The sequence below is a fragment of the Coenobita brevimanus genome, chromosome 25, assembly GCF_032717465.1.
Source record: "Coenobita brevimanus isolate Jiangsu-jjx chromosome 25, ASM3271746v2, whole genome shotgun sequence".
NCBI lineage: Eukaryota > Metazoa > Arthropoda > Malacostraca > Decapoda > Coenobitidae > Coenobita > Coenobita brevimanus.
This window is the reverse complement of record NC_136978.1, coordinates 42,657,833-42,685,179: the sequence shown is the minus strand read 5'-3', so window position 1 is coordinate 42,685,179 and position 27,347 is coordinate 42,657,833.

Genomic DNA, 27,347 nt, shown 5'->3' with positions numbered 1-27,347 from the left:
TACTAAGAAGACAAATGCCCCTATGATTACCAAACACCTCTTTTTCTCTATCATTTTTATCTTTCACTCCCCAACTAATTTTTTTCACACCCTGTCCAACTCTCTTTACTTCTTTCCAGAACATTTCTTATATTCCCTCCACCTTACACTCAAATTCCTTCCAAATTCCTCATCCACTCTCTTCTTACTCTCTCTTACTAATCTTTTCACCTCTCTCTCCCTCTCCGCTTATAACTCTTCTGTCTGGCAACGTCCTCCACACCTGCTTCTCATCCACTCACTACTGTATGTGCTTTCTTCTTCTGTGCCACAGCCTGTCTCATCTCTTCATTTCACCATGCTGTTCCTTGCACCCCCTTTCATCTTCCACATCCCCCATCTGCTCCAAATCATATTTACCCAATTGCTCCTCCACTTCTCTCGTGTAATCTATGAAGTTCAAAATACAGTGCAATTCCAAAAATAAAAAATGGTTTAGATCAAGTACCGGTAGTCAAAGTCCAGGCTGAGACCACTACTCCAACATATCTCCCATACACAGACCATCCTCTTGTGGACTATAGCCCATAGTCTTGAAACTGAGGGCAGAGTTACCCTTTTCACACTCCGCTCCAAGTGGATGCTCACTCCTTCAACATAAGCGGTAACCTTGAAAGCGTGAGAGTGCACCCCTTTGTGTGGGTAGGTGTGGCAAACAGTTGGTAACACTGATTTATTATTATTAATAAAAAAGAAAAAAAAAAATCCAAGATTGATACACAATAAACTCTCTTAATGTTAGCAATTCTTACTTCTTTTATCATTAAAGACTGGCATTTGTTCTGGAATAGTCTGTGCAAGAGTATGCATACAGGTTTGGAGAGCCTGTACCATAGGAAAAATCTGGTGTCAGAAATAGCTTCAAAGGGGTTCAAGGGGTCAGTAATAACCCTACGAATACACCTTGGCTGGTCATGCAGATTGTGACATTTCTGCCCCACATGCTTGTTTTTGCCATTTTTCTCACCCATAACCCCCAAATCCCACCAGTCCCTCAAACACCTAAGGGGATGGGGGTTAATTTGAAAACCAACCAGGAGCATCATGAATAAAGGTTAAATTCGTTCAAACCACACCAAAATACACCAGAAAACTATACTGCCAAGCCAAACAAAACAGTGCGGACTTGTCAAAGTTTACCAAACACAAACATGGGACTTAGTATTTCAAACTAACTGGCTGTGCATGATTAGTCTGTTTAGGTAGTACTCAGCCATTCTTTACTGTAGGAATTATTTCATGAACTAATCAAACTAATTATAAAAAGATCATGCACCATATCTGATAAACAACTTGGCAGAAAGTGAAAAATAAAATGCAAGTGGATACAGTAATTCATCTTTGTCTTCATCTTTCCATAAATTAACCATCTCTGGAGAAGCAGTGAAGATTTTTAATGATAAAACTATTAAAAAGCTTATTTACTTTCTGTACACAATGTTTTTATCCTTAAATTAAAGTTCTTATCACACACACCATTGGGTCCTTCAAATTCTACATAGTTTTCACTGCACAAAGCTGCTGTATATAACATGACGAAGGGGCATGTGAAGGGGTGCTATGAGACTCTCCGTGGATGTCAGTACTACGCTGTGGTAATCCTCTCCTATTCGCCGGGGAACGCTCTCCCTTTCGTGCGTTAAGATTACCAAAAGCTACGGAGAGGGCAAGGTGAACGACTGCTCACAGTTTAAGACTACAGCTGTAAGCCTCTTCCACTTTCCCTCCACCTTGCCATGTTCCAACCCTAGCAAAGTGCATCTGACACACAAATGCAGCTGCTTGCTTGTGGCTGATGGGTCTGCTCAGCCAAACAGACCAGGGTAAAGCAACAACAACAAAAGTGCTATAGAAGACACAGAGCCAATGGGGAAAAAATAATATCAGCAGCAGCCTACCCAGAGCCACCCCAAAAGCTCCCCAAAGCCTGGCCTAACCTTCCCTACGCTGGCCTAACAATGCCAATGCATTCATACCCCAACAACACTGATAAACACATGCACACACACACTTGTACTTGGTGAGAGGCAGGAATGAGTCACCACTGTATATACTCCCTGATAACTCTGCTGACTCCCTGGCTTGCCGACTCTGCTGTCTCCTTGATGACTCTCTGCTGACTCTGCTGACCTCCTCCTGACTCTCTAGACCACCTCCTGCTCTCCCTCATGACTCTTGGCTTCCTGCTGAATCATTCTTGACTTCCTCATTACTTGGCTTCAGGATGACAGGAAGATTAGGATTCCTTCAAGTAAAACCAGCCAGGTCTGGTGACGTCCACCTGTAACCACAAAATAACGTGACATTAAAAGAGAGAGAGAGAGAGAGTCACTGTTTATGAGTTAACTGACAGGAATAGTCAGACACACTAAACCCCTTTTACTCTAACCTGGCCCAAAATTACCATCCCTCTGGCCAAAATTACCATTCCTCTGGCCAAAACTACCATTCCTCTGGCCAAAACTACCATCCCTCTGGCCAAAATTACCATCTCTTTGGCCAAAATTACCATCCCTCTGGCCAAAATTACCATCCCTCTGGCCAAAACTACCATCTCTCTGGCCAAAACTACCATCCTTCTGGCCAAAACTACCACCTATCCAACTAGAATTCTGATTTGTAAAAGAGTAATGAATGGATACAATGCTAGTCACAAAGAAGTGCTATGGAAAGGATGCTGAGCACTAGTATTGCCTTTTTCTGCCACTGAGCTAAGGGAAATAAACTGCAAAAGAACTAAAATCTTTGCCAAGTTCAGGTGAAAGAATTATACTGCATGTCTCTGCTGACTCCCTGCCCTGCTGACACTGCTGACTTCCTCCTGACTCCCTGCTGATCTTCTTTGACTTCTTGGCAATTTCCTGCTGACTCCTTGCTGATTTTCTGCTGACTCCTTGTTGCTTTCCTGCTGATTTTCTGCTGACTCCTTGTTGCTTTCCTGCTGACTCCTTGCTGATTTCCTGCTGACTCTGCTGCATTTTGATGGTAGGAAGGTTGGGGTAATAGCAGGCAGGTCAGGTCAGCTCCATCTGTGCAGGTAAAATAAGGCCATTGGTTATCTATCTACTAACAGATGGTTTAATCCTATAAGGGGTGGCCACAAACATATCCCCTCCATGTTGCCTTGTCCCCTGCCACTTCACTGCCCTCTCCCTACAGAAATTACCATCTCTTATAACAATACTGTAATAATAATAATAATAATAATAATAATAATAATAATAATAATGATGATGATGATGATGCTAATAATAATAATAATAATAATAATAATAAAAATCACTTATCTCTTGACTGATTCAGATGCTTTACAAATGCATAAAAAAAGTGTGCTGTTTAGTATGGAGGCTGTCTGTCCCTAAACACACAAAATATGCATTAAATGCCAGGCACCACCAGAGATGCCTGTGTCCCACCCTTACCAATGTTGTGATGGCGTCAGAATTAGGGATTTCCTGAACCCTGTCACTCTCATAAGACTGGATACAGTCAGGTCCTGTTATATGACTGGCGTGTTAATGGACGACTGCTTTGATAACGGATATGATGCTCATATACTGGCGGGGGGGGGGGTTATGTACTGTATGATGGAGTATGTGTATGAGAGATGGGGGTGTGTGAGGTGGGAGCTGGGCAGTGAAATGGTGGGGGACCGGGTGACATGGAGGTGATTTGTTTGTGGCCACTCCTTATGGGATAACAGCTTCTGGCAATAGATAGATAGATAGAACTTATGGGAAAAATAGGGTTAGGTTAACTGACTCTGCTGGCATCAGCAAACTTGGGTCTCAATTGTCCATTCTCATATCATGGGTTTGCTGTATAGCAGATGCTGGTATAACAGAACCCACATGTAGGCTATGCTACTCTAATGGCCAGCATCTGAAACTACATTATGATTCCAAATGGGGTAGGCTCGTATGACTGGATACTCTTACTTTATGGCATTGGAAACTACTGTACATTATGATTCCAAATGGGGTAGTCTCGTATGACTGGATACTCTTACTTTATGGCATTGGAAACTACCGTACATTATGATTCCAAATGGGGTAGTCTTGTATGACTGGATACTCTTACTTTATGGCATTTGTAAACCACTGTACATTATGATTCCAAATGGGGTAGGCTCGTATGACTGGATACTATTACTTTATGGCATTTGTAAACCACTGTACATTATGATTCCAAATGGGGTAGGCTCATATGACTGGATACTCTTACTTTATGGCATTGGAAACTACTGTACATTATGATTCTCTTGTTTTTAATCACTTTTCTTGATTCCTACACAGTGAATAACTCTGAGTGGGTTAGGTTAGGTGAAGTGAGGTTAGGTCAGGTCCGATTAGAACTGGGATGAGGTTAGGTTAGGTCAGTTTAGGTTACAGGAACCTGGGTTCGGTTAGTTTACGAGAGGTTACGTTAGTCTGTGTAAAGATATTAGATTAGGCTATAAATGAGGTTAGGTTAAGTTACAATAAATGAGATTAAATTACATTAAGATAAAGGAAGCTGAGATGAAGTATGTGATGAAATGGTGTTTCAAGAGAGCCATGATAAGGTTAGGTAAAGGTGAAGTAGGTTAGGTTAGGATAAGTTAGGTTAGATTAAATTAAGCTGGGTTAGGATGAGATGGAGGGATGGAGTGGAGAGGTATATGAGAGAGGGCGGTGTGAGCTGGGACCAGGGCAATGAAATGGCAGGGGACAGGGTGACATGGATGCAATTTGTTTGTGGCCACCCCTTACAGGATTAAGGCGTCTGGCAATAGATAGATAAGATAGACAGGATCAATTATCACAAAAGAGGTTACATGATTGTCCAGCTGGTGTTACAAAATGCCAACCTGCTTTTGGTGTCAATCGGCAGAGTTGTGATTATAAACAAAGCCTGCTTTTTAAATACGATTCTAATTCCATCTATTGCCAGATGCTTCAATCCCGAAAGGGGTGCCCACAAACAAATCGCCTCCATGTCACCCTGTCCCCCACCATTTCACTGCCCTCCCCCCAGCTCACACCATCCTCCCTCATATACCTCTCCACTCCATCCCTCCATCTCATCCTCAGCCTCCTCCTCCCTCTCCCCTCCTCACTCACATACACTCTCCTCATTAGTCTCTCGTTCTCCATCCTCACCACTTGGCCAAAAGATTCTATAATTATAAATGAAATACAGTAACACACATCAAAACTTTATAATACATTCACAAAAAAATATTGGTAAAAAATTGTAGAAGGGACTGCTAGGAAAAAACAGGAAAACCTGGCAAAATAACGTGGTGGCGTGCCTCATTAACTACCATCCCTGCTTTTGTTGTTAACGTCTCAGCCGTGGTGGTGATGGAGGAGACACTGGCAAAATATGGCAGTTTTGATAAAGATGGGCCACAAAACAAACTCAAATTACATGTAAAACCATCAGAAAAAAGTCAAACTGTGTGTAAAGGAAGGAGGTTTAAAAAAAAAAAAAAAAAAAAAAAAAAAAAGTAAAATTATCATTTCAGCCAAAACACAATTACGAGATTCTGAACCATTTCTTTTGGTATTTTCGACAAATCTAAGACATGTTTCTTTAATGGCATTTTTGTCACAAATTATTTATGTTTTACTCTAGAATATAACCTAACCAACACAAAGCTTCTGGAGTACAATAAAAATTTGTGATGAAAATGCCATAGAAAAGTGTCTTTAAATTACCTAAAATACTGAAAAAAAAAAAAAAAAAAAAGAATCAAAATCTCGTAATTCAGTTATTGGCAGAAACTATACCAACCAAATTACAATATATATATATATATATATATATATATATATATACTGTATATATATATATATATATATATATGGTATATATATCCATCTATCATCCAATCCTACGTTGCCCCATGAGCAGCGTAGGAGCCCGGGGCTAGGCAGTTGGTCCCGACATTTAAGATGAGAGTGACCAGCCTCACTCATCCCTGAGTGGCATTACATGAGCAATCAACCCCAACCATTCCTTGGATATAAACCTTCACCGGCTCAATCCGACCGGAGCGCAATAATTACTCATTAAACCACCAGGCGCCAAAATTTGGTTATATGGTTACCACCCAGCGTAGTAAATGGTTTCCTGGTGTACAGGAAGCCATTTGGCTTATCACTCAGTGTACAGACACCCACAGACAGAAGGAAGAGGAAAGAAAGAAAGACAGAAGAGGAAGTGTATAGTTACCTGTAGGCAGAAGGACAAGGAAAGAATGAAGTAAAGGAAGACAGAAAAGGATGGAAGGAAAGAAGGATGGAGGAGAGGAAAGGGCAGACACCCGACAGCAGCACTACATCGAGTGAGTGGATAACAACTCTAATGTATGGAAGTGAAGCTTGGACGTTGTTGGAAGGACACAAGTCAAGAGTGAGAGTAGTGGAAATGAGTTATTTAAGAGGAGCCTGTGGAGTCACATGGAGAGACAGGCTGACGAATGAGGATATAAAGGATCGTTGTGGTGTGGATGTGGATGTGATAGGAAGCGTTATGAGGAACACACTGAGGTGGTTTGGCCATGTGGAGAGGATGGAGGGTGAAAGACTGATGAAGAGAGTGTATGTGAGTGAGGTGGAGGGGGGAAGTGGGAGGGGGAGGCCTAGGATGAGATGGAGGGATGGGGTGGAGAGGTATATGAGAGAGAGGGGTGTGAGTTGGGAGCAGGGCAGTGAAATGGCGGGGGACAAGGCGACTTGGAGGCGATTTGTTTGTGGCCACCCCAAACGGGATTGAGGCGTCTGGCAGTAGATATATATATATATATATATATTTAAATCTATATCTATATATATATGTATATATCTATATATATATGTATATATATATATATATGTATATATATAATATATATAATATTAATATATATATATATATATATATATATATATATATATATATATATATATATATATATATATATACGGTACTCCTTTGTCTCCCTCTCCTCCTCCTCCTCTCCCCTTCCAACTCTCACTTACACTCTCCATTAAGTCTATATTAACTTGACAAAAATCCCTAAACCCTTTCCAGCTTGGGCTACCCTAGTTAAACGCAATGTATATACTGATGCCCTTTGTTAAACTGAAGGGCTGATTTGCAAGGAGATTCAGCCGTATATCCAAACTAAGGCTGATCATATTCAACAATCAGGCGTTAATATTTAACCTGTATGAGCTACATAAACGGGGTACGGTAGGGAAGATTGTACCGAATGTCAACCCAAACAAACAAATCCACCGTACAGAATCAAGCTTGTAAGTGACCCAGAATATATGTGACGAGTATCAGGATATCTTCTCGGCATCACAGGGATAATAAGTAGCCCAAAGAACATCAAGTATCTTCTGGATTTTCTTAAAAAATGAAGGTAAGAAATGACAGCGTTCGCCTGGTAGCCTGGTGTTTATGGCGTGTTGATGTTGCACTGACTTGCCTTGGCACTGAGCACATCATCCTTACCTCACTCTGAAGGAGGCTGAACTTGATGTATGGTACATCCGGCAAGTGTCTGGTGTGGACAAGAGGAAACCATTGCCCATGTGTTAACATTTTCAAGATGACCTGCATATAAGAGGGCACAGTAAGAAATTTTCAGAAAGCTGGCAAGACTGAATGTTAGGAAATATTTTACTGTACTCGTTTTTAATAAAGTGGTGGAAAATTGGAATAATTTCCCAGAGAAATTAATCAGAGCAGAAAATATTGAAAAGTTTGAACATGAGTTAGGTAAAAAGTGGAAAAATCAGACACAAAAGTACAATTTTAAAGAAATAAACAAATCATGTGAGTCAATTCAAGTGACCAAGAAGACGGAGGTGTGAATTCAAGTGCCCAAGAAGACGAGTGTTTGAGTTCAAGTGACCAAGAAGACGAGTGTTTGAATTCAACTGACCAAGAAGACGGGTGTTTGAATTCAAGCGACCAAGAAGACGTGTTTGAATTCAACTGACCAAGAAGACCGGTGTTTGGATTCAAGCAACCTAGGAGATGGGGGTTTGAATTCAAGTGACCAAGAAGATGGGGGTTTGAATTCAAGTGACCAAGAAGATGAGTGTTTGGATTCAAGTGACCAAGAAGACGAGTGTTTGGATTCAAGCAACCAGTCAAATACCCCACAAGAAGATGGAAGGACAAGATTCTTCCGAGGACTATTCTGGCAGAGAATATCAGAGCAACGACATGGAGAATGGAGAAGGAAGGGCCACAGAAGGATCAGACAATAAGAATGATAGTGGTGCAGCAGAGGCACCAGGCAGCAACGACGACAGTGAGGAAGAGAAGGATAAACAACAAGAAAATGGGAAGAAACGGAAGCCTAGAATGAAAGACACAGAAGCACGGAAAAATGTTGAAAAACAAGAACAGAAAATTGGGAAGCGAGGACGAAAAAATGAACTGGTGACAGACGACAAGAATGACTCAGTAAACATTACTTTTAACAGTTTGGAAATCATTACTTCTACACAAAAGTCTCCAGATACAAAAAGAAAGTGTGCTAGGTGCAGAAAATATGTGGGGAAACAAGACAAAGCAATGTGGTGTGATGGATGTGAAGAATGGATTCACATACAGATGGGGACAAGAAGACACTGCACTGAACACAAAATGACAAGTGAATTATATGAGGCAGTTAGAAAGGACAATGGAGAGTGTGTAAATATAAGGTATAAATGCAATCAGTGTCTTAAAGGTGAGAGAGAAAATGGAGCAGGCAAGGAAAAGAAGGGATTAAAACTTGCTCATAGGGAATTGGAAATTATGGCAGAAAGATATAAGAAAATGGAAGAAAATTTGGAGAAATCAAAGGAAAGATATGAACAAAGTGAAAAGGAGAAGGAAATATTGTTTAAAGAGAAAGAAAAAGCAGAGGAAATGCAAAAGAAAGTAGAAAAAGAATATGAAGAAAACAGAAAGAAAAATTCTTATGGTGAAAAAGAAAAAGAATGTAAAAATGTGAGGAAAATAATTAAAAATCTGGAAGAAAGGGTCATGTATGAAAGTATTGAAAAAGAAGAAGCAAAAATAAATGAGGAAAAACTAAGAGAAATCCTAACTGTAGTAAAGGAAGAAAACACTGCATTGAAAAGAAGATTAGATATTGAGAGTCAACCAAAACTTAAAGAACAGTATGACAAGATGGAAGAAGAAACCAGGAAAAGAAAAAGAGCAGATCACAGACAAAATATAGAAAAAAAATGGAGAAAGCAAACAAAAAGAGATAGAAATAGAAAATGAAAATAAAAAACAAAGTGAAATACAGTATATGAAATAGAAGGGAAAAACAGCCAAGCAGTGAAACCAGTGAGGATAATGTAATAGACAGTGAAGTAACAGTAACTGATAGAGAGAAGCATAAGGAACAAGAAAATTATGAAGCTACTGACAGAAAAGAAAATGGTAAAAAAGAAATGGCAGAAGGAGAAAAAGAACAACAGAAAGAAAATAAAGAAAAGTTAAACAACAAAAAAGACAGAGAAATCTGGAAGAGGGCAAGGAAATAAAGAAATGTTGGTATTTTACTAGAGGAAACTGTAAGTTTGGAAAAAGTGTAGATACAAACATATAATGAGAATAAATGAGACAGTCATAGAAAGAAGGAACATTGAATGCAAGTACTATAAGAAAGGAAAATGTATGAAAGGGACTGGATGTAGGTTTTATCATATAAGAAATGAAAGGTGTAGATTCTTTGAAAGAGGGTATTGTAAAAAGGGTAAATACTGCAGCTATGTGCATGAAGAAACAAAAGACAAAATAGTAAATGAAAATAGTGAAACAAAAATGAGGAACATAAGAGAAATATTGAAGGAAGAAAATTTTTGGGAAAGCAGAAAAATAGTATTAGAAAAATTGATATTGAGAGTGGAAGACATATGGAAGGAAATGAAAAACTTGCAGGAAGAAAGAATGTGAATATAGATGAGGAAGGAATGTACAAGCTAACGAAATACAAAAACAAAGAAGTTAAAGAAACAGATCATAGTACAATATTAATAGCAATGGATGATAAAATGAAAGAAGTAAGGAATGACCATGTAAAAAAGTGGTACTTTAAAAAAGAAGGAGGATGGGAAAAGTTTAAAAAAATGACAGAGAAAAATGAAATTTTTGAGAGGATGTGGAAAAAAGTAAACTACCAAGAACAAAGTATTGAAACTGAGTGGAATAAGTGGAAGGAAGTAGTGTATAATATACTGGATAAAGCATTTGGGAAAATAAGAATGTCAAAAAGGGTTAAACCAGGAATAGATAAAAGGGTGAAGATATTAATGGAAAGAAAAAGGAAGATAAGGAAACAAATAAGAAAAGAGAATGATAAAACCAGAAAAGCAAACTTTATAACAGAAAGAAAAGAGATTGAGCAAAATATAGCAAAATATATAAATGAAAATGAGGAAAGAAGAATAGAAGAAATTAGTAATCAGCTTAATGATAAAAGAAATAATAGTGATACGCTGTGGAAGTTAAGGAGAAGACTTAACAAGAAACCCCAGTGGCAGTATGTAGTAAGAGATAAAGATGGATGTGATATAAGAAACCCAGAAAAGATAAAAGAAAGAGTTACAGAATACTATAAAGATATATACAAAACAAATGACTTAACAAAAGGATATGAGGAATACACAGAATGCTTAGAGAGTATGATCAGAGAATGTTGGATGTATGAAAACAAGGAAGAGGAAAAATTAAGTGAGGAAGAGGTGAAAATGGTAATGACAAAGTTAAAGACTGGTAAAGCAACTGGCCCAGATAAAATTAGCAATGAAATGATTAAAAGATGTGGGAAAAGTATGAAGGATTCAATAATAAGAATGATGATGAAAATATATGATAGAGCAATAATACCAAATGAATGGCACAAGGCATACATAAAAAATATATATAAAGGAAAAGATAACAAGAAAGATTTAAACAATTATAGAGGACTGATACTGAACTCACACCTGATGAAAATGATGGAGGAAATAATAGAAATGAAGGAGACAGAAAAGCTGGAGAATATGAGTGATTACCAGTGCGGGGCAAGGAAAGGAAAATCAGTGAGGGAACATCATTTTTTTATAAGAAATATTATTGAAGAAGCACAACAGAAAAAGAAAGAAATAACAGCAGTATATTTTGATGTATCAAAGTGCTTTGACAAAATGGTATTAAAGGAAGTAATGAAGGAGTTATGGCTAAAGGGAATAAAGGGTAGAAACTGGAGAATGATATATGAAATTATGAAAAATGAACTGATACCTATGACAGAAATTGGGGAATGTAAAGGAGTGTATGTACAGGAGATGATAAGACAGGGATCAGTGCTAGGGGCCAAAATAAGTTCAATAACTATGGATTCACTAAGCAGAATGATGAGAGAAAAAGAAAGTAATTGGAAAATAGGAAATGTAAGGATAAGCCCATTAATATTTCAAGATGATATCATGGCAATAGAGGAAAATTACAAAATACAGGATACTGTACAATAAACACAATTGAAGTATTTCTAAAATTAAAACGACTAGAAATTAATGAACATAAAACAAAGCAATCAGCATTAGTAGGCAAGGGAAAAAGAGTAAAAATAAATGGTAAAGAAATTGTAAGAACACAAAGTCATAAGTACCTGGGAAGAATGATACAAGAAAAAGGGAAACAGAATATTAAAGTGGAAAATATGATAAATAAAGCAAGGGTAGCGGCAAATGAATGTATTAACATCATAAATAGAAAAGAACTGAAAAAAAGTAGAATTAAAATTGGGCTAAAAATATTTAATACTTGTGTATTACCGATAATGTTGTTTGGAGGGGAAAGTGGGAAAACATTAAGAGAAAAAGAAAAGAAAGCTGTAAATAATGTTCAGACTCAGTACTTAACAAAATTAATCAAGGTACCAAGGACAACACCGAAATGTGCTTTATTAAATGAAACACAGGAAGTATAAATAGAACACAAAATTAATCAAAGAAAACTTGAATATTACACTGAACTCAAGAATGGGGAAGAAGACACTGTTGAAGTAAAGATGAGAAAACATTGTGAAGATTTTGAAAGAGTACGTGAGAGAAATAATAGACATTAAAGAAAAGTACAGCATACCTGAAGACTTAGAAACATTAGAAGAGAGAGTGGCAAAAAGGGTAATAAAAGAAAAAATAATGACAAAAAATAAAGAAGAAATTTGTGAAGACATGAGAAAAGGGAGTAAGACAAAGGAATCATTGAACAAGAAATAGGCCAACAGAGATACCTAGAGGAAATAGAGTTTGAAAGCGCAAAGATTATATTTTTTATTCGAACCAGAATGCTAGAAGTGAAGGAAAATTATAAGAAAAAGTATGAGCCTAACCTTATATGTGACATGTGCCAAGAAGAAAACGAAAATCAGCATCATTTATGCATATGTGAAGTATATGAAGACTTAACAAGAGAAATTAAAGGAAAAGAATCAATAACAGAAATACTAAAACAAAATGAATTACAGGTTGTAGCAAATACAGTGGGCAGAATAATGAAACGAAGAGAAGTATTTATGAATATAAGGAGCAACATAGAAATGAACAATAGAGACTGAGAAGAAAAATAAATAAATAAATAAATAAATAAGCCATCTTGTTTAAAGACAAGAACTCCCGGATGGGAGTAGGCGCCAACAACAACAACAACATAATTCCTGTAGGGGTGACCCAAATGTGTCAACCGAAGACATATCCCACACGGTCAGCCACATCTTCAGTTACTCACAGCTCTGTCATTATACACTCACCTGCAGCGTTTTGGTTGGCAGAGAAGATGCCAGGGCAGGCTGGGTGGCCAATACACACATAATATATCGTCATTTAATCTTAAATACCAAAATACACAATCAAAATACACTTCACACTTCAACATTGGCACCAAACCCACAGCAGCAAAATACCGGCTGAATCGGGAATCTTGCCTTCGGGACAAACTCGTAATTTTACCGATTTTTCACTAAAAATTACATTCAAATATGACTTTTGACATACCACAATTATCACTGTATTGAAATCACACGTGTCTGTTTCATAAATTTAACAAAAAAAATGTTTTTCAGTCATAACTATACAGGTATTGTTTTTCATTACATTTTGGTAATATAGTTCTCATACTTATTTCTTGCCTAATTTTTTCAAGAGTACGTTTCTATACATCAATATCTATACGGAAATGTTAAAAAACTAATCGATATAAGAGAACTTAAATAAAACACAGAGGTTGAGAATAGAAGAGTTGACCCGCGAGATTTAAAATCCTCTCTCTCTCTCTCTCTCTCTCTCTCTCTCTCTCTCTCTGCCACTATATACACTGTATAGGCTATAGTTATGTACCATAACTGTCCTATACTGGACAAGACAGTCATGATAATAAGTCTCTCTCTCTCTCTCTCTCTCTCTCTCTGACCAATTACTCACCCCTTAGCAGGCAGCGTTCCATGAGCAATAAAACCTAACCACCTCTTGGCATCTAAAAATAATCTGAAGGTAATGACGCTCGTGCATTACATCAGCATAGAACATGTAAACCCATCACTGATTTCCTTGTAAAGAATTGTTCCATAAAGAGGAAAGTAGGTATGTGTGACACGCTATACTACTACAACTACTGCTATTACCATTATCTATATATCTATAGTCAGCTGTCATAATCCTGTACGGGATGGCCGTTTGTTTTTGAGTTAGTTGTTTTATGGTGAGGGGCATTAACCCTCCACCAACACACTTGCTGACACGTAGGGAACAAGTATGGGTTGGTTATATGGTTACCACCCAGCGTTGCAAATGGTTTCCTGGCTTACAGGAAACCATTAGGCTTGTCACTCAATGTAGAGCCACCTGAAAAGGAAAGAAGAGTAATAAAAAGTGACAGGAAAGATGGGAGAAACAGGAAGAGACGAGGGAAGACAGAATATGAATGATAAAGGTGAAGAAGTAGGGAACACTACATCAAGTGAGTGGATGCATAAGAAATAGGAAGAGAGGAGGGCAGACACAGAAAAAGCATGATAAAGGCGAAGGAAGTAGGCAGCACTACATCAAGTGAGTGGATGATGGTGAAAAATAAGAAGAGAGGAAGGCAGACACAGAAAAAGAATAATAAAGGTGAAGGAAGCAGGCAGCACTACATCAAGTGAGTGGATGATAGTCGTCACCACCAAACACATCACGAAGAAGTGCTATGGAAGAGATATAGAGCCTTTTTTTTTTTTTTTTTTTTTTAACAGGAGATGAACACCAGAATGTGCTAGTCATGAAGAAGTGCTATGGAAAGGATCTAGAGCTGAAATAGTTGAGGTAGGAATGCGTCTCCTTGGTTACTAGACAAAGAACCGTAACCCCTTCCAGCTTAGTTGATGGCCGGGTGTAGTCAGATTGGAGGGTAGATTTGACTAGTAACCAAGGAGACTCCTGCCTGCCCCACAACTTAACCTTTGAATTGAAAGATATACATTTAATTCAAACTTTAATTTAGTTTTAAGGTATATTTGGTGACCTAGTTGGTTTAGGCTGTCAGTTTTGGCTATACAGTACTTCCTGCACTTCTTCATGACTAGCATTTTTCTACCTATGGCTGGTGGTTTAGTGCGTTAGGCTGTCAATTACATACTCCCTGCACTTCTTCATGACTAGCATTTATCTACCTGTGGCTGGTGGTTTAGTGGGTTTAGACAGTCAATTTCATACTCCCTGCACTTCTTCATGACTAGCATTTATCTACTTAATCCTCGTAGTCTAGTGGGTTTAGGCTGTCAATTTTGGCTATACTCCATGCACTTCTTCATGACTAGCATTTTCCTACCTATGGCAGGTGGTTTAGTGGGTTTACGCTGTCAACCACTGAGAATAATTCACTTAAAATTCCCCTGCACTTCTTCATGACTAGTATTTTTCTGCTTATGGCTGGTGGCTTAGTGGATTTAGGCTGCCAATTATAGCTATACTTCCTGCACTTCGTGACTATTTTTCTGTATACATCAGGTGGTGCAGTGGGTTTAGGCTGTTAATTTAGGCCCAGTTAGGGTTCTGAGCGGTGGTATGGGACTGTCATACTCCCCTGCACTTCTTCGTGACTAGGTTTTCACATAATTGGTGGTTTAGTGGGTTCAGCCGCCCCAGTTTTGTTCCATTGAGAGGGCCACAAGATCATATTGTCTTCACTGACTGGAATAATGAGTCTCCTTGGTTACTATTCAAATATCTGCTGTTATTATCTGATAGAACTGCATGATAATGAGTCTCCTTGGTTACTATTCCCATATCTATTGTTTTTAACCAATTGAACTGGGAAAAAAGCTAAATTCTATCTATCTATCTATCTATTGCCAGACGCCATAATCCCGTAAGGGATGGCCACTTGACTTCGAGTTATTTGTTTTACGGGGAGGGGCACTAACCCTCCACCAACCCACTTGTTGACACACAGTGAGCACGTATGGTTTGGTTATATGGTTACCACCCAGCGTTGTAAATGGTTTCTTGGCTTGCAGGAAACCATTTGGCTTGTCACTCAATGTAAAGCCACTTGTAAGGGAAGGAAAAGCAATAAGAAGTGACAGGAAAGATGGGAGAAATAGGAAGAGAGGAGGACAGGCACAGAAAAAGAATGATAAACGGAGGAAGAAGTAAGAAGCACCACATCAAGTGTGTGGATGATGGTCGTCACCACCTACCACAAAAAGTTAAATTACTGAAGAATAATATGAAAAAAGCAGTGTTATCCCCTGGATCATGGGTCTCCTTGGTTACTATTCAAATATTTACAATTTTTGTCTGATGGAGCTGGATTATAATAAGTCTCCTTGGTTACTATTTGCATATATTGTTTTCATGTGACGGAACTGGGCAAGAAGTAGAATTAATAGGTGTATCATACAAAGAAAGGGTTATTATTTGACAAAACTGGGTGAAAATGAGTCTCCTTGGTTACTAGTCATATATTTATTGGTTTCAACGGATGGGAGTGGGCAAGAAATTTAATTACGAAGAGACATTATAGAAAAAAAAAAAAAAGGTTGTCATCGTATGGGACTGGACCAGAATATGACATTTAAACCATCAATTATTAGCGAGAGACTAACGAGGAGAGTGTGTGTGAGTGAGGTGGAGGGGGGAAAGGGAGAGGGAGGCCAAGGATGAGGTGGAGAGATGGAGTGGAGAGGTATATGAGAAAGGGTGTGTGTGCTGGGAGTAAGGCAGTGAAATGGCGGGGGACAGAACGACATGGAGGCGACTTGTTTGTGGCCACCCCTAACGAGACTGAGGCGTCTGGCAATAGATAGAAAGTAGGAGAAAATTGTAGTGAAGTGCTTGAATACAAGGTGTGTCCAAAAAGAGATCAAACTTTTTAAACAGTACATCAACCAGCCGGCGTAGCGTGACTAATGGGAGAGCAGTGTGGCGGCAACTTTGAACTTTAGTCTAACACTTGCCGCACCACACCATATCACTTATCGAGATGGACGTACCTGAGTGAATGTGTGTTTAGTGCAATTGGCCATTTGTTGCAAGGTGAACGCCGAAGGGCCTTGAAGAACAACGTGTTGGTGTGAAATCTGTTTCCGATATGGGCAAAACTTTTAGAGACTTTTCAGATGTTGCAGCAGGCTTATGGGGAGAATTGTTTGAGCCATATGCAATGTCACAAGTGACTCTAGCGATGCAAATCAGGAAGAACATCCACCACAGACGATCCCTAATCTGGACGACACTCCACATCAAGAGACGACAATCGCCTAGAGAATGTGCGTGCTGTGATCCGTCACCTGACTGTCTGTGATGTTTCCGAAGAAGCAGACACCTGTAAAAGTGCGTGTGTGAAGTTTCCGAAGAAGTAGGCACCTGTAAAAGTGCGTGTGTGAAGTTTCCGAAGAAGTAGGCACCTGTAAAAGTGCGTGTGTGAAGTTTCCGAAGAAGTAGGCACCTGTAAAAGTTGGTGCCATACGATTTTAATAAAAAAAAAAAAAAAAACCTGAAGATGCGTAATGTTGCTGCAAAATTTGTGCCTTGTCTGCTGACAGATGAGCAAAACGAGAACTGCGTCACGGACAGTCAGGAGCTGCTTGATTGTTCGAATGCAGGTGAACACTTTGTGAAAAATATCATAACAGGAGATGAAATGTGGGTGACTGCTGCGATGTCAGAAAGGCACCATCTCTCCGACATCCCTCCTTCCTTCTCTCTCTCTCTCTCTCTCTCTCTCTCTCATATTAATCAGTGTATCACAAACGCATTAGCATCTTGCTAAACTGGTGTAAAACTTTCACATTATTTCCAATATTAGGTTTATCAAGTGCGAACCAAAATGAAAAATAAAACACTGGATGAAAAATACACGTTCTTCATCTTACCCAACGTTCACCTCTGGATACTTATCGTTCATCTCTGCAGCTGGCCTTCCTCTTTGTTCATGTGTTCCATCACATTGCCCTGAGGCTGTTGTTATCACTCCTCACAGCACAAACTGTGCACGTCTTTTGTTATGAATTTTGAGACAGACGATGGTATTCCCCTCCTCTCTCCCCTACCACAGCCCCCCCCCTCCCGTTCTTCTCCTCCCAACAAATCCCCCCCTCCCCCCTCCTCCCTACTCCCTATTCTTCCATAAGCTGTGTGTGAACAAGTGCGGTTGCTGTGTGATCATATATTGCATTTTAGTAATCCTTATCACTTTTTCGTAACAAACTTATTTTGTTATAATCAAATATAACTAAAAACTATACATAACTGAGCGGTGAAAAGTGGCTCATAGATCGTAATTAGTGGTGCTTTAAATCGGGTCGGTGGCAACTTCAGGTGAGGTGGTGCGTCGTGCATGTGTGCAGCATCAGGTGTACCAATACTTCAGATGCACTCACAGATCCAGAGGTGATATTATCTCATTTTATTTCCTACGATTAGTTGTCTCGGCATGCGAAACTCTTAGAACCACTTTACATTAAGCCAGAGATGCTGACAGGTTAACTAGTACAATGTGTGGTTGTGTTTGATGCTTATGGATTACGTAGCAAGTGGTGTGTGGCAGGTGGGTTAGTGACGCGTTGACACAGCACGGTTGGCACACCTGCCCTGCCCAGCACCTGCCACTTGCCTTGCTGCCACACACTTGCCACCGTCTTTTTCTCCAAAGAAGCATCACAGCAGGAAGTCATCTTTATTTTTGCGTGTGATTTGGTCTCAGCGTGATCTTCGAGGACACGAGTGGCTGTGGACGCTGGTGGCCTGGCGCTGGTGTGGGTGTCAAGGTGTGGGGGAGACAGGAGGCCAGGCTGAGGTGCTACAAGACGCGAGGTGCACTGCACCGCCACCACGACGCCACCGGCAAGGTCAGCCATTTTGATCTTCGTCCTCCAGTTTGTGAGTGTATGCGTTTTGATAATTACCTCTTACTGTAGCTTCCTTGCCTGTTTAAACTCATTGCTTTCTCAGTGTGGTAATTACCTTTTTTTTAATGCAAGAAAGAAGGAACCAAAGGCGAAGAGCCCGCAAATCATTCCTTCCAAGAAAAAACAAAAACAAAAACAAATTCAAGATCCATTCATTTCGAGATGCCTGGACGCACTGCGTTTGAAAGACTGGAGATCATAGGAAGTAGGAAATACAGAGGGAGACAGTTCCTGAGTTGACCTGTTGCATACATGAAGGACTGGGAGTAACGGTTAACTTTTGCATTAGAGAGCTGGACAGAAAAGGGTTTTGGATAATTACCTCTTACTGTAACATCCTTGTCTGCTTAAACTCGTTGCTTTCTGAATGTGTGTAATTATTTGGATGTCATAAAGAGTAGGGAAGGTATTATTATCATTGTATAGTTATTTAAAGCTTCAATGACAGTAGTTAATGCTTACCTACCTGCCGGCTTGGGTCATGTATTTTTTAAACGTAAAGAGATGATTAGCTGGATATTATACGTTGTTTCTTCTTTCCCCTTCCTCATATTCCTCTTCCTCTTCCTCGTCTTCCTCCTCTTCCTCTTTTCTTCTCCCTCATCCCCTTCTTCTTCTTCCTCTTCCTCTTTCTCTTCCTCCTCTACCCGTTTTCCTCTCCTTTATCTTCTTCCTTTTCTCCCTCTTCCTTTTCCTCCTTCCCCGCTTCTCCCTCTTTCTCTTCCCATTTCGCTTCCTCTTTTCTTTTTCCTCTTCTTTCTCCTCTTCCGCTTCCTCTTCTTTTTCCTCGCTCATTCTGTTCCTCTTCTCCCTCTTCCTCTTCCTTTTCCTCTTCCACCTCCTCTTCTCCATCTTTCTCTTCCCTCTCCCTTTCTTCCTGTTCCTCGTCTTCCTCTTTCTCTTCTTCCTCGTCCCCTTGTTCTTCCTCTTCCTCTTATTCTTCCTCTTCATCCTCTTCTTCTTCCTCTTCCTCCTCTTACCCCTCCTTCCTCTTTTCTTCCTCGTACTTTTTCCCTCCTCTTTTTGCCTCTTCTTCCTCCTCTTCCTCTTGTGTCCTCTTTTTCCTCTTCCTCTTCTTCTTCCTCCTCTTCTCCCTCCATTTCTCTGTCCTTCCTCCTCCTCCTTTTTCCTCTTCCTCTATTCTTCTTCCTCCTCCTCTTCTTCTTCCTCTTCTTTTCTTCCCTCTTCTTCTTCCTCCTCTTCCTAATCTTCTTCCTCCTCTTCCTGACCTTCTCCCTCTTCCTGTTCTTCGTTCTCTTTTCTCCCTCCTTTCTTCCTTCTTCTCTCTCCTTCCTTCCTTCTTTTCTCTCTCCTTCCTTCTTTTCTCTCTCCTTCCTCCCTTCTCTCTCCTTTCTTCCTTCTTTTCTCTCTCCTTCCTCCCTTCTCTCTCCTTTCTTCCTTCTTCTCTCTCCTTTCTTGCTTCTTCTTTCTTGCTTCTTCTCTCCTTCCTTCTTCATTCTCTCTCCTTCCTTCCTTCTTTTCTCTCTCCTTCCTTCCGTCTTCTCTCCTTCCTTCCTTCTTTTCTCTCCTTCTTTCTTCTCTCTCCTTTCTTCCTTCTCTCTCCTTTCTTCCTTCTCTCTCCTTCCTCTTCCTCCTCCTCCTCCTCCTTACTTCATCTACTGCCTTTGCTTTCTTCTCTTCAATTCTACTTCTGTTTCTTCCTCGTCTACCTCTACTTCCACTTCTACTTCTAAGTGTACTACAGCCTCTATTTGTACTACTTCTAATTGTACTACTACCTCTATTTGTACTACTAATTGTACTACTACCTCTATTTGTACTACTAATTGTTCCACTACCTCTATTTGTACTACTAATTGTACTACTACCTCTATTTGTACTACTTGTAATTGTACTACAACCTCTATTTGTACTACTTGTAATTGTACTACAACCTCTATTTGTACTACTTGTAATTGTACTACTATCTCTATTTGTACTACTACCTGTATTTGTACTATTGCGGCCAGGAGTTCTTAGCCACCCTCGTCCAGCCAACCCGTGTATGTGGCAGAGTCGCATTCACGGGCACAGAAGTTGCCTTCGATGCATTTCTGTCGAAAAATGTCCCTTCAGCTTTGGGCTTGTACTAATGGATAAAGCAATAGTAATATTTACTTTGAAGGTTTGACTCTGATAACACGAATATTATCATACTGATTATTTAATAACTTGTTTCTCGTATAGAGCCAAGCAAGTGACAAATATGTATATTTGGTTCCACTCCACGACTTCCTGTAGGTTTGAACCAGCGAACACAGAGTGAACAAGTTCGAAACATTCATTTGTTTCAGGAGAGAGAGAGAGAGAGAGAGAGAGAGAGAGAGAGTAGAGTGGGCGCCTGTGATTTTGGAATAATGAGGTGGAGGCAGACTGGCACAGGGAAATGCAAGGGATGGGATACCCTGGATTCCTGTGATCCATTGAAATCAGGCCACAGTGTGAGTATTTCTTCCATCAGTCACTAGAATTTGCCTTACTTTGATATATATATATATATATATATATATATATATATATATATATATATATATATGGATAGATAGATAGATAGATATAAAGATAGATAGACAAATTATTTTTAGGATTGCTTTCGTTGGAGTAATGAATCAGGAGATAAATGCTGTTGATTTAACAAAAACTGTGCTTAAGAAAGTAATTTGCCTCTCCGTCCAGAGAGAGATATCCAGTTAATGAGAAAAATACTTATGAGTTTGCCAAAAATCTCCAGGTGCCAACCACCAGAGAGAGAAAAAAATACGAACATAAGGCATTTAACAAAAGTTACGCGGCCTACCAAATTATTTGACAAAGTCAACTGGTGTTACCCAGAATAAAACCCATCTTTCATTATGTCCGACGAGACGTTATCCTGGGATTAAACTCCTTCGTCATCAGCCAAAGGAAAAATTCCCTGTTTAGCTCAAGCACGTTATTTACTCGTATCGCATAAAATCATGTGTATGTAGCCGGAATGAAGCCCCTTATCTACGGCCTGGCAAACTCCCTGTAAAGAGTACCCGGTACTATTTTCTACCGACAGACTGAGTTAAGCGGTGAGACTCATCTTTCGTGTAAGGAAATCCACCCCGCATCTGTGTGTGTGTGTGTGTGTGTGTGTGTGTTGAATTCCAAGTCATCTGACTTGTGGAGCATGGTATGCGGGTTGGTAGGTTGGTGACTGGGTGGGTGGATTGGTTAGTGTAGGCTGGTTGTTTCACAGGTAGATTAGGTGGAGTGGGTGGGCGAGAGGGAGGGAAAGAGTTGTTGGGCTGGTTCCGTGGGGTGGAGTGGGGTTCGTGCATTGTTTAAGTGGGGTGGGTGGTGGGGCTACCTGTAGGACAAGGCAAGAGACGGGTTTGTGTCGTCCTACTTTTGAGACATACTGTATTGAGTAAGGTTGTGGGTATGTGCGTTGATGGGTGGGTGTGTAGGTGGATGGACGGATTGTGGGAAAACAGGCCACTGGGATTAGGTGAACTGAGTTAATGTCCGAGTTGGGAAGAGTTTAGTGTGCGGAAAATCGGTCCACAGGAGATATTATTGTGGAATTATGCTGAAGTAGGTATATATATCCAGTGGATTACAACAGGTCCATCATGCAATACTTCTATTGGTTAGGAGATCTGTGTTTCAACTGCACGCATCAGTGGGTGATATAACCACGTCGGATAACAGGTTTATGGGGAAAATAGGTTCACTGTGAAAAATACATCCATGGGTATACGACCATGTAGGAAACCTGTATCCATGGAGAGATTCAAGGTCGACGGAAAAATTGGTCCGTGGGGAGAAAATACATCAATGGGGAAAATTAGTTGGTGGGAAAATAGGTTACGTAGAAAAGTAGGCGTCTTTGAAAAAAAAAAAAAAAGACTAAGGAAAATAGGTCCACGTGGGATTATGCTCCGAGTGGTGAAAATGTCCATTGATAAAAATATTCATGGGGTGAAAATAGGTCCATAGGGGCACACACGTACTGTAAACATACATGGAATATTTACAATAAGTGGGACCTATAATATCCAACTTTTAACAGCGACCATTGCCTGGAATTAGGCTTACCACTGCACACCTTGCACCAAACAACCATTAGCCAGACCCTATTGCCACTTCGTCATCCAGTTATTATATTTCATAATTTACCTTCATTTAGTCATTTAGGCATAGAAAGCCAACCGAAACGAAAGGAAAAATCCCTGTTTGTGTTGAGCACCTCACTTCTCCACCTCATTCCTCTAAAATTCACAGACACTCGCTACTCTCTCTCTCTCTCTCTCTCTCTCTCTCTCTCTCTCTCTCCTGTAACAAATGAATGTTTCGAACTTGTTCACTCTGTGTTCGCTGGTTCAAACCTACAGCAGGTCGTGGAGTGGAACCAAATATACATATTTGTCACTGGCTTGGCTCTATACGAGAAATAAGTTATTAAATAATAAATATGATATATTCCTGTTATCAGAGTCAAACCTTCAGTGTAAATATTACTATTGCTTTATCCATTAGTACAAGTCCAAAGCTGAAGAGATATTTCTCGACAGAAATGCATCGAAGGCAACTTCTGTGCTCGTGAATGCGACGCTGCCACATACACGGGTTGGCTGGACGAGGGTGGCTAAGAACTCCTGGCCGCAATAGTACTACTACCTCTATTTGTACTATTAATTGTACTACTACATCTATTTGTACTACTTGTAATTGTACTACTACCTGTATTTGTACTACTACCTGTATTTGTACTACTACCTGTATTTGTACTACTAATTGTACTACTACCTCTATTTGTACTACTTGTAATTGTACTGCTACCTCTATTTGTACTACTTGTAATTGTACTGCCACCTCTATTTGTACTATTAATTGTACTACTACCTCTATTTGTACTATTGTACTACTACCTCTATTTGTACTACTTGTAATTGTACTACTACCTCTATTTGTACTACTTGTAATTGTACTACTACCTCTATTTGTACTACTTGTAATTGTACTACTACCTCTATTTGTACTACTACCTGTATTTGTACTACTACCTGTATTTGTACTAATTGTACTACTACCTCTATTTGTACTACTTGTAATTGTACTACTACCTCTATTTGTACTACTTGTAATTGTACTACTACCTCTATTTGTACTACTTGTAATTGTACTACTACCTCTATTTGTACTACTTGTAATTGTACTACTACCTCTATTTGTACTACTTGTAATTGTACTACTACCTCTATTTGTACTACTTGTAATTGTACTACTACCTCTATTTGTACTACTTGTAATTGTACTACTACCTCTATTTGTACTACTTGTAATGGTACTACTACCTCTATTTGTACTATTAATTGTACTACTACCTCTATTTGTACTACTTGTAATTGTACTACTACATCTATTTGTACTACTTGTAATTGTACTACTACCTCTATTTGTACTATTAATTGTACTACTACCTCTATTTGTACTACTTATTGTACTACTATCTATTTGTACTACTTCCAAGTGTACTACCACCACTATTTGTACTACTCCTAATTGTACTACTACTTTTCTACTTCTGTTTCTGCTTCTTCTACTTTGACATCTACTGCTGCTACTTTGACATTTACTGCTGCTACTTTGACATCTACTGCTGCTACTTTGACATCTACTGCTGCTACTTTGACATCTACTGCTGCTACTTTGACATCTACTGCTGCTACTTTGACATGTACTGCTGCTACTTTGACATCTACTGCTGCTACTTTGACATGTACTGCTGCTACTTTGACATCTACTGCTGCTACTTTGACATGTACTGCTGCTACTTTGACATGTACTGCTGCTACTTTGACATCTACTGCTGCTACTTTGACATGTACTGCTGCTACTTTGACATCTACTGCTGCTACTTTGACATGTACTGCTGCTACTTTGACATGTACTGCTGCTACTTTGACATGTACTGCTGCTACTTTGACATCTACTGCTGCTACTTTGACATCTACTGCTGCTACTTCTGCCTGTACTACTCTTCCATTTTCTACTTATTTTCTGCTGTCACTTCTACTTCTACTTTTAATTTTTCTACTTCTGCTTCTACTTCTACTTTTTTGCGTCTTAACAGTCCACTTCCGCCTCATCAACCTCTTTGTCTAATTCTTCCTTTACGTCTACATCTACCTCTGCTGCTGCTGCTTCTGCCTCTGCTTTCTTCTATGCCTTCTGCTTCTTCTTCTTCCTCCTCCTTCTCCTCCTCCTCCTCCTTTTCTCTTTCTTCTTTTCCTCTTCCTGCCTTAGTTTCTTCGTTATTTTCTTCATTCACGTGGTATCACCAGCCTTATTATGGTAACCGGTCAACTCTGGAACTCTCTCCCTCTGTCTGTATTTCCTACTGCCTATGATCTCCAGTGTATTCAAGGTAGGTAGGTAGGTAGGTAGGAGGTAAGCTAAGCGCTACTCCCAGTCCTTCATGTCAACTCTGGAACTGTCTCCCGCTGTCCGTATTTCCTACTTCCTATGATCTCCAGTCTTTCAAACGCAGTGTCCAGGTATCTCAAAATGAACGCATCTTGAATATGGCTCTCTTTAGTATTGTTTTTCTTTTTATCGTGGAGGGAATAATCTTGCGTGCTCCTGGCCTTTGGTTCCTTCTTTCTTACACACACACACACACACACACACACACACACACACACACACACACACACACACATTAATCCAGTACACACTATGACGTAATAATTTGTGTTGTCACCGCCACACTGCTTCTCTCAGCTCGACCCCTTGAGTGTGGCGACGCCTTTGTTTACTTACGATTTACAGCGATTTTATTCAGCTTACGAGAGAGAAAGAGAGAGAGAGAGAGAGAGAGAGAGAGAGAGAGGGAGAGAGACTTGAAAGAAAGGATCAAACGAGAGATAATTACATCATATCGTATTGTGTGTGAGAGGCTGGATATTTCTTAACTCCTCTTCCTTGTCGATTTATTTTGCACATTACACCTCGGTATTAATTTGTATGTTATTGACGAAAACCATGTCGGTATTCGATACAAATGGCCTGCGGGAGAATGTTAATGTGTAATGTACGTGATAAATCGCTTCGGTGAAGGTGCTACGAAGCCTGCTAGTGGATGCAAGTGTAAGGTAGCTTTGTGATACCGCTGATAATGCTCATATCCCAGAGATAAGCGATGGCGGCACACAGACGAGGCATAAAAACGGATTAACACAAAAGCAAGAGGCTGTCGGGCGGCGCCAAGTTTTGAAAATATCCGCCTTAATGTGGCAGATTTCGTAGCACCACTTCCTCGGTAATTAATTTTGTATATTACACACAATATTGATTTTCATGTAATCTATCACTTTCAAAATCGACGTAGATTCCATTTATAACATACTGGAGGATTTTATGGTATATGCGCCAAGTAATCGCCGAGGACGAGACGCGACGGAATCTCCCAAGGCCCATATGAGAGATTTCGGCCTAGGTTTTAATGTCGGCACAATTACAAGTCAGAGAAACATGGAAGAGAATATTTAGGTGTATGGTGCAAAATAAATCGCTGAAGAAGAGGTGTTAGGGAACGATCAAAGTTTGTTGAAAATTAATTCGTAATATCGCTGGAATGGTGGGCTTCGCACCAGCTTCTCCTAAACGATTCATTTTCAAATGAGGCCTTTCTGTTGGCTTGTATAATATTTATACTTTGCTAATACCGCCATAGTTTGCATCAATCGCACACAAGCGGATATTAAGGTTGAGTGTGCAAAATAGTTCGCCGAGAAGGAAATGTTACGAAATCTCCTATATGAGAGATTACGGCTTAAATTTAGATCTCGGCACAGTTGCCTCAGTAACCTACAATAGAATATTAAGGTGTAATGTGCACAATAAATCGCTGAGGAAGATGTGTTACGAAGCCTGCCAAGTCGGGGTTGAAAATTAAGCCGTTATCTCGTTGAAATGGAAGGATTCTTAGCATCTTTTTCTGACCATTATATTTTGCATATTACACCTTGCTGTCCTCTTGGTCGTTATTCATATTTTTTTATATAGTCGTAGTTTGTATTAACACACTATTAGAGGATATTAAGGTGCAGCAGGAAAAATAAATCGCCGAGGAAGGGATATCACGAATCCTCCAACCGGTGTCCGGCATAACTTTTGAATTTCGAGTTGGTGATTTTATTGTTTTGTTATGTGTAAATATCTGACGTTATTGACAGTATTGTTGGAAGGTTTTTGAAGTTTTTAAGCTACCTAAATCACCATATATCTATATCTATATCTGTATGTCTATCTATCTATCTATCTATCTATATATCTATATCTATCAATCAATCAATCTATCTATCTATATATCCATCCATCCATCCATCATGCAGTCCTACGTTGCCCCATGAGGAGCGTAGGATCCCCGGGCTAGGCAGTTTGTCCTGACATTTAAGATGAGAGTGACCAGCCTCACTCATCCCTGAGTGGCATTACATGAGCAATAAACCCCAACCACCCCTTGGATATAAACCTTCACAGGTTCAATCCGATTGGAGCGCCTTAATTACCCACTAAACCACCAGGCGCCATAATTTGGTTATATGGTTACCACCCAGCGTAGTAAATGGTTTCCTGGTGTACAGGAAACCATTTGGCTTGTCACTCAGTGTAGAGTAACCCACAGGCAGAAGGACAAGGAAAGAATGAAGGAAAGAAAGATAGAAGAGGGAGTGTAAAGTCACCCACAGGCAGGACAAGGAAAGAATGAAGGAAAGAAAGACAGAAGAGGATGGAAGGAAAGAAGGATGGAGGAGAGGAAAGGGCAGACACCCGACAGCAGCACTACATCGAGTGAGTGGATGGTGAGCGTCCCCCCCTACCATAAATGTGTGTGTGTGTGTGTGTGTGTGTGTGT